Source organism: Montipora capricornis, chromosome 14 (assembly GCF_036669925.1).
Source record: "Montipora capricornis isolate CH-2021 chromosome 14, ASM3666992v2, whole genome shotgun sequence".
Lineage (NCBI taxonomy): Eukaryota > Metazoa > Cnidaria > Anthozoa > Scleractinia > Acroporidae > Montipora > Montipora capricornis.
In genome coordinates this window covers 24,044,634-24,052,133 of record NC_090896.1, presented here as the reverse complement: position 1 = coordinate 24,052,133, position 7,500 = coordinate 24,044,634, and the positions used below count along the sequence as shown (strand labels likewise).

The 7,500-nt window shown below is 37.7% G+C and overlaps 1 long non-coding RNA gene and 2 pseudogenes across 1 annotated transcript in view; 1 reads left to right on the top strand and 2 right to left on the bottom strand.

Annotated features, from left to right (window-relative positions):
* Positions 1-333, top strand: part of LOC138031743 (uncharacterized) — a 2,092-nt pseudogene extending 1,759 nt beyond the window's left edge.
* A 57-nt stretch (positions 334-390) lies between these two features.
* LOC138033722 (uncharacterized) lies at positions 391-2,528 on the bottom strand (annotated as a pseudogene).
* A 3,863-nt stretch (positions 2,529-6,391) lies between these two features.
* LOC138032645 (uncharacterized) overlaps positions 6,392-7,500 on the bottom strand; it is a 2,066-nt gene continuing 957 nt past the window's right edge. Inside the window, exon 3 of the long non-coding RNA XR_011128428.1 lies at positions 6,392-6,617. This is a non-coding gene — a long non-coding RNA (uncharacterized lncRNA). The remainder of the gene's footprint in view (positions 6,618-7,500) is intronic.

Genomic DNA, 7,500 nt, shown 5'->3' with positions numbered 1-7,500 from the left:
ACCCTTAAGGACAAACTAACAGTTGGGGAAATATTATCTTCTAATGCTGTCATGGCTGACAAGGCTTTTGACATAGGGGATGAGCTGAACAAAGTTAACCTGCATCTCAACATCCCCCCATTTCTTCAAAACCAAAGTGCATTTAGTGAAGGTGATGTAATAAAGACACAAACAGTAGCCCAGCACCGAATCCACATTGAGCGAGCAATTGGTAAAGTGCGCAGATTTAGAATATTTTCTAGTGAAATCCCGGTGACCATGTTTGGGCTTATTAACCAGATATGGACAGTGTGCTGTATTTTGTCAAACTTTATTGAGCCTATTCTTGACTAGATTAATTAGCAAATGTAATTCTTCCATGATAGTGTTCATTAAAAGAAACTGATAAAGTGTCCCATTAAAAGTGTTTATAAAATATTGATATAGTGCCTGACCACTTTTTAGAACTAAATTCATGGGAAAAGAACTTTTACATTGATACCTTAACATTGTTTTTAATATCACAAAAGAGAACAAGAAACTTGCCCAAGTATTATATGCATTGTTTTCTCCAAACACATGGTTGAGAGGGAGCCCACAATCATAATGAAGAAACACTTAATTTTCATGTTGTGCCACAGTAAGAAACATTAACAGCACCATGTAAACCCAACTCTCAGAACCTAATCTGCAGCACATGTAGTAAGACTCAAGGCTTGCTGAAAGAGCAAGGAAGGAAATTTAACAGAATCAAATTAGCCTCATGTCTGAACAATCACTTTCTCTTCAATAAAAGGCATGACACAGTGACTATTGAGACTGTATTTGTGGATTACATCATTCATCAGGGATCCCCCTGTTTTATCCTTTATACATGTAGTTTTGCCAAAAAGGGCAAAGCATGATTAAAGTAAAAAAATTTCAACTTTGGAAAAAGATTTTCTTCCCAGTACCTCTGATTAAAGTAAATCCTCTGAACATTTACACTGTGTGAACCTGAGAGGTGAACAACAAAATCACACCATGGAAGCCCAGTGATAGCTAGCTGCCCTTGTACCTGGTCGTAGTAACCACTTTTATCATTTTCTTTCAGTTTTGGCTTTCCATCAACCATATGAAGGAAAAAGTTTGAATCTGCACATGCTTCCTCCATTGTGTAGTTTCTCCATGTATAAGGATTTTTTATTTCCATTAAACCAAATGGATCCTTTTCAGTGGGGTCATAAACTTTCCCATCAGGAGAGGCCCCAAGGTAGGGAAAAGAGGGGTTTATCACCAGGCCAGCATCATACACAATGAACGACTTGCACTTCTTTTGCATTTTTCTGCTGTAAAGAGACCTGGTAGTAAGTTCCTGTTGCCTTCCATGACTAATAGATGACACATTGGATAAATTCTTTGGTATAAATATGTTCCTCAGAAAAGCCTCAGTGGGAGGTCTTTTTCTCTTTGTTACTTTTCCAAAATTAGATGCTGTTAATCTCATGCTTCGTTGAACCATCCACTCTGGCTCCAATGATTGCCGCACAGTTTTCTTTTCGATTTCATTAGATTTTGCCAAGTCAGTGGTTACATTTTTAAGGATGTCAATCTGAGGCTGATCAAGAATAGGCGGGTAAAGGTGTCACTTGAATTGGGGAATGGTAGGTCAGGAAAAGGCTGAATTCTTGAATCCGTGTTTACAACCATTTTTCCCACTGGTCTGTCTACATTAAATATAGTTTGACTTTTTATTGTCGAAAAGTTGATACCCAAGATAAGATCCAAGTGGTACATTTCCCATTACATTATTGATGATTGAGGATGCCTCTTGGTCACTCTAAGTATGAGAAAGGAGGTGGTTTCTCAGTGTTGGAAAGTCTACTGCATAGATTTAACACTGTTTCTGGTTTCCAACCCATCTTTTTTATCTTTCTGGACCTTGCATCATACAATTTGCAACTTACTGGAGGTCGTTTCCTTTTGCCAACTTGGTCGGTGCTAGCTTGTGCAAAGTTGCATTTCATTACAGGTTCAGACTCTATTGTATCCCTTCGTGGGACACTCCAAACTTGAGGTAAGCTAGTGCATGTCTTATCTGCAGGAATTTCCCTCAGATCAAGAAGGCTCCAATGACTTAACAGGAACAATAGGCCAAACATGTGATGACAATGCCCACCAGTTCTACCAGAAATAAAATAAAAACTTGATGGTACCGCAACAGAACAAGCTCATTTTGACATGACTCTTTTATTGAGCTAACATCAACTATTCGTGACCAAGAAATATTATATTAAACTTTACAAATTATGCACTGCAAGAAAGGCCACGCAGCAAGCTTGCTCTGCCAAAATTTTCAATACTTTCTGCTTTCGCGATCACCAAGGTATCAAGGCTTTAACATATTTTATTTTATTCTTACCCGGCTTTACAGGAACAAGAAGTTTGCACTAATTATGCGAGCACATTCACATTTGAGAAACAACTTGTGGGGTTCCTCGCTCTTACGTTGACTTCTGTAGCACATTCCTTTTACAGATGCCTTATCAGCTCGTTGATCGTACGCAATATAAACGTCGTGAATATAACTCTCGGTGAAAAATTTGTAATCTTTAGAACCAATATCCTTTTTACCACAACCCTCTAAGTGCTTTTGAATTAGTTCAGTAGTGAAATTTGGTAGAAGACGAAGATTTTTTTGTCCAAACTAAATCGTTTTCACCACGCGCGCCACTTTCAGACTTCATGCTTGTTGAGATTGTTTACCCAATACAGACCACGTGACCTCTGCGCGAATTAGGTCTATTCTCATTCTTCCAGGCTTTATCTGACCTTAATCCCGTTGAGGAACTCCGGGAGTCCAATTATAAGTTTGTAATTGGGGGAGATTTCAATGTTGCCTTGCAACCTTCTTTAGATTGCTCGGGATGGAACACTACTTTAAAGAATCAGTTACGGTTTTGGAAGATTTAATTATACAGTATGACCTAGTAGATATTTGGAGAGTTCGTAACCCAAAAAGCAAAAAATTCACTTGGCGTCAAAGAAAATCAATTATCCAAAGGAGACTGGACTACTGGTTCATTGGCGACTTGCTCCAGGACGATGTAGCCAAAATTGATATTATTACTAGCATCAAATCAGATCACTCCGCTATCGTTCTTGAGGTGGATTCTATGGCTGACCAGCCTAGAGGTACCTCCTTCTGGAAGTTTAACAACAGTCTCCTAGACGACCCAATTTTTGTCCAGAGCATGCGCGACAACTTTCCTCTATGGCTAGAAGAAATAAGCTTTTGTGAAAATTTAAGAATTAAGACGAGATTTTTTTGAACATCGAGCAATAAAGCGCGCCAGCGGCCAAAAATCCCATAAGAGCTTGCGCGCATCTTACTTACAGATCAGGACTTGTACCGTCGGCCATATTGTGTCGCGGTGGAAGAGCACGTAGAAGTTGTGTTGAGTGCAAGCGATTAGCGAACCATTTTACACAGGTATTTCATTCAGCCACTTCGGAAAGATCTGTATAGCTTTGAAAAACGTTTTGAAGCGGTGAATTTATCGTATTTAGTTTAACCTTCTTGCAAGGTTATAACCAGTACACAAATTGTTCGAAAAGATCTTTCTGCATGCCGTAACTTTTCGAGTTCTCCGACTCTGCTAATAAGAGATCCAGTCTAGAATTAGTGTGTCAAGACTTGCTTTTGGACTATCTTGAGACTGCAAACCTAGGATGAATTCTTATTATACTTCTATTAAAATAGTGTGAACAGTTCTTTTGTCATTGCCTTGTCTGTGACCGGTGATCTGATATTCGAGTTAGAGGTAGTCAAGTTGATGTGGAAGCAGCTTCTGTCACTTGCGTTACGGTTCAGTGAGGTTTCCTACAGATCGTTTTCGGACTGCTGTTGTCGTTACAGCTCGGTGTACTCTATCGCTAGACCTTGCAAAAGGTAATTTTGTCCTTTTTTTTTTTTGGAAAGGTATTGAGTATTCGTGGATAGGTTCCTTTAGAGTTGATTTTCAGCTTATCTCCCGCACACTTCTTCCGTAAAAAGATTCGTGAGACCCCCAGTGTTTAAGTGTTTCCTTTTCAGTTCCCCCTTTAAAATTACACATCAAGATTGTGTTCAGCTTAGCTTCAATTGTCAACTTTCAATTTCGATTGTTGAGTTGAATTTATCACAACATTAGCCACAAATGTTTCATTTTCCAATTCACTAGAGTTAAGTCTAGCTTATATCAAAGTTAAAAAAAAGAGTTATTGAAGGTTTGATCTTTGTGAAGAATTGAAAAAAAAAAAAAAAAAGAAAGAAACTAGTCCCAGCTGAGCCACAGAGATTGTAAACAATGTCTTCATCAGTACTTACTTACAGTATATGTAAAAAACCTACAAGGAAGAATCTCATCCCATAAATGATGTTAAAGGAAAAATGTCAAGCCTGTAGGAATGTCACTATCTGCCTCTGATGTTCAGTGTCCAAATGCACAACTCCCCTGTACAAGCTAAAACATTTAAAGTCACTACCAAAGTCCACTTATGTCCAGGTTTGACCCTAATTAGATACACGCCCAATTTTGACATCCAACACAAAGTGTCCCTTTAAGTCTAAGCATTTGCTACCTATTTTCAACAATAAGGTAAGGGTAAAGGTCAGCATTATTTTTAGCTTTGGGTAAATGCAGCAGCTAATCTTCACTTAAAGAGTAGCATTTGGGGGACACTTTGTGACATAAATTGTCTGTATTCTGAGACACAAGTGATGTTGAAGTTGGCGAGAAGAGCAAGGGGACACTTCGTGACGCTTATTGAAATCCGTGTGCATCTAATTAGGGTCCACCCTGGACATATCCAAAGTCAGTAGATGATTTGTTCCCTGAAGCTAAGAAAACTTTTTTGGAAAAAAAGTTTGGCTGTGTGGCCCTCATAAGCAGTTTAAGGTGCTGTGGTGCATGTTATGTAAGGTTGCACAGGCTGTCACCCAGTGTAAATAAAAGTGCTCCACAGCCCCTGTCTGCAAACAATTCTATTCAAAATCAAGTTGGTTTTGCCCCAGTGTCATATGAACTGACGTCAAAGCGAACTCAGCGGAGGATTTGAAACAAACTTTAAAACTGCACAAGGTAAAAAGTGGCTGAACTTAAAACAGAAGTTGAAAACATGGGTGCCTCAAATGAACAGATCTGCCAGGAAATTCTTGAAGGCCAATTTGATGGGGTAAACTTTCCTTCTTTTAACTCACATGGTAAAATTCTACCATACATATTCTACCTTACTAGTTGGTTTTTCAGTTTATTAGGATTGGTAATGAAAAGATGAACACAATTCAAGGAACTCCCATGCACACGAAACTGAAAACATGGCATACTGTCATGCTTGTACAACAGGGTAAAAGTTACTACTGGTAACCCTGCAAAATACAGTAAAGACCCACACATAAGAACCTAGAATTTCCGAGGTCAGGCTGAGCAGGTTCTAATATTTTAGGCTATTTTTTCATAATTCAGGCTGATTACATGTAGTTTCTTAATAGGTTCTTATTTCTCAGAGGAACAACAATAAATTTCTATATTTTATTCATAAAATATGTAGACAGTATTGCACTGTAGCTTTATGGAAAACATATTTCTAGAGAAAATCCAATAAAATGCTAATCAAAGAAAACATATACACAATAGACCTAATCGGCTAACTCAATGTTGTACCCAATTCAAATCTCCCGAGATTAAGATTCTTTGTGTATTGTATTTGCATTATAATGTACCATTCATATTTAAATGATATGGAAATACCTAAAACAAAACCTTTTTTTCCCAAAGGGTTGAATTGGGTACAACATTGAGTTAGCCAATTAGGTCTATAACAGGAGTTTTCTCGAGGGTGATTTTTTTGTAAAAGTACCTCTTTTTCTTTGCCAGGCTCTGCAGGTTCTTATATTTTTGGGTATTTTTAAAATGCCAAATTTCAGCCTGTACTAGGTTCTTATATGTGAGTTTGTACTGTATGCATTGTTCCCTAAAATAGAAAACTAATCCAGGCTATAAAGAGTACTCTTTTTGCATTCTAATAATCAGATCAGAGTCAGTAATTATACGTCAGGACATTTTTCCTTTACCTTTGACAATAAAAAAATAAGATCACAATATTTTTCACCTCTATCAGTACTTTGCACGCATACTGGCTTTAGCAATGTTTTGGAAACATGATTGTAAACATGGAACCTCACTCTCTAGGAAGTGTTTCTTACTAGAAGTAAAAAGTAAAGGGAGCAAGCCATTGTCTTCACTTCTTTCAAATTCCATTCAGGAAAAAGTGAATGCAAATGCTAACATCATGGAGGGCTTAGCTCTCAGCTACTCCAGGGAGAGACCTGGAAGTCCCAAATGGGTTGAACTGTTGAACTGTGTGGCACAGCAATACACAAATAAGGAAATTAAGCAAATGTTCAGGTTTACTAACAGTCGAGGAGAAGAAGTATCATGCACAGACTACGAATTAACAAAAGCTAGACTTTATAGTAAGATGTATGGTCCAGGAGCAGCACTTCCGAAAATAAGACGCCAATATAGTCATAAACTTCCACCAGAAACCATTGCTTTTGTCTTAGAATTTATCCATCATCTAGACAGTGAAGAGTATTCATCTTATAAAAGTGGCCCCTGTAATGGAAAACAAAAATCATGGATAAGTGAATTATTAGGAGGAGGAAATCAACCTGTTTTGTGGTTCAATTAAGCAAAACAAGTCTGCCTTTTATGACAGATATACATTGTAAACAGGAATGTGAACAACTGGAGATTAGACCTATAAGCTTTAGTACAATTTTTAAGGGTTTGTCTGCGGAAAATTTCAAAATAATGACAGAGAAGGCAGGACTCTAATATTTGCACAAAACTTGGCAGTATTTCATCGTGGTAGATAAGCTGCTAACTCGTTTAGGTGAAATGCTGAGGAGCCAATGTAAACCAGACATAACTCCAGGATTAATGAGCAAAGCAAAGACGTTAACAAATAATATATGACTGTTTCCGGTACAAGAAAATTCAGAACGAACATATTTTTGCTACAGTGGTACATCTTCCAACACCATATAACACCATATAACATTCAACAGCTTTGCTCTTTCCACACGCCAGCAGTCTAACTTAAGTTTTTTGGCATCACCTTCACTTTTTTGAGCAATAAAAATTCTTGGAAATGATGTGAACTTTCCAAAAATAATGTACAAGGCAAAGAATGTTGGTGTCCAAATATGAAAAGTACAACCGTCAGGCTGAAGAACGCTCGCACGTGAAGGAAGCTCGAACGCAAGTGGTTTCGAATGTCAATTATGTAAACAAATTGAGGTGTTGTATTTTCAAACTAAAATTACGCAACTGGTTCAAAAAAAAACCACATTTATTTAGGTAGCACTGAAAAGCTTGCACTTTAACGTTCTGTATTGTAGTGACATATGTCTGGTACACTGTACAATGAACTTACAACAAAGCGGATAAACAGTGCTGCCATAAAGAATTCGTTAACCAATTATATCTGCCACAA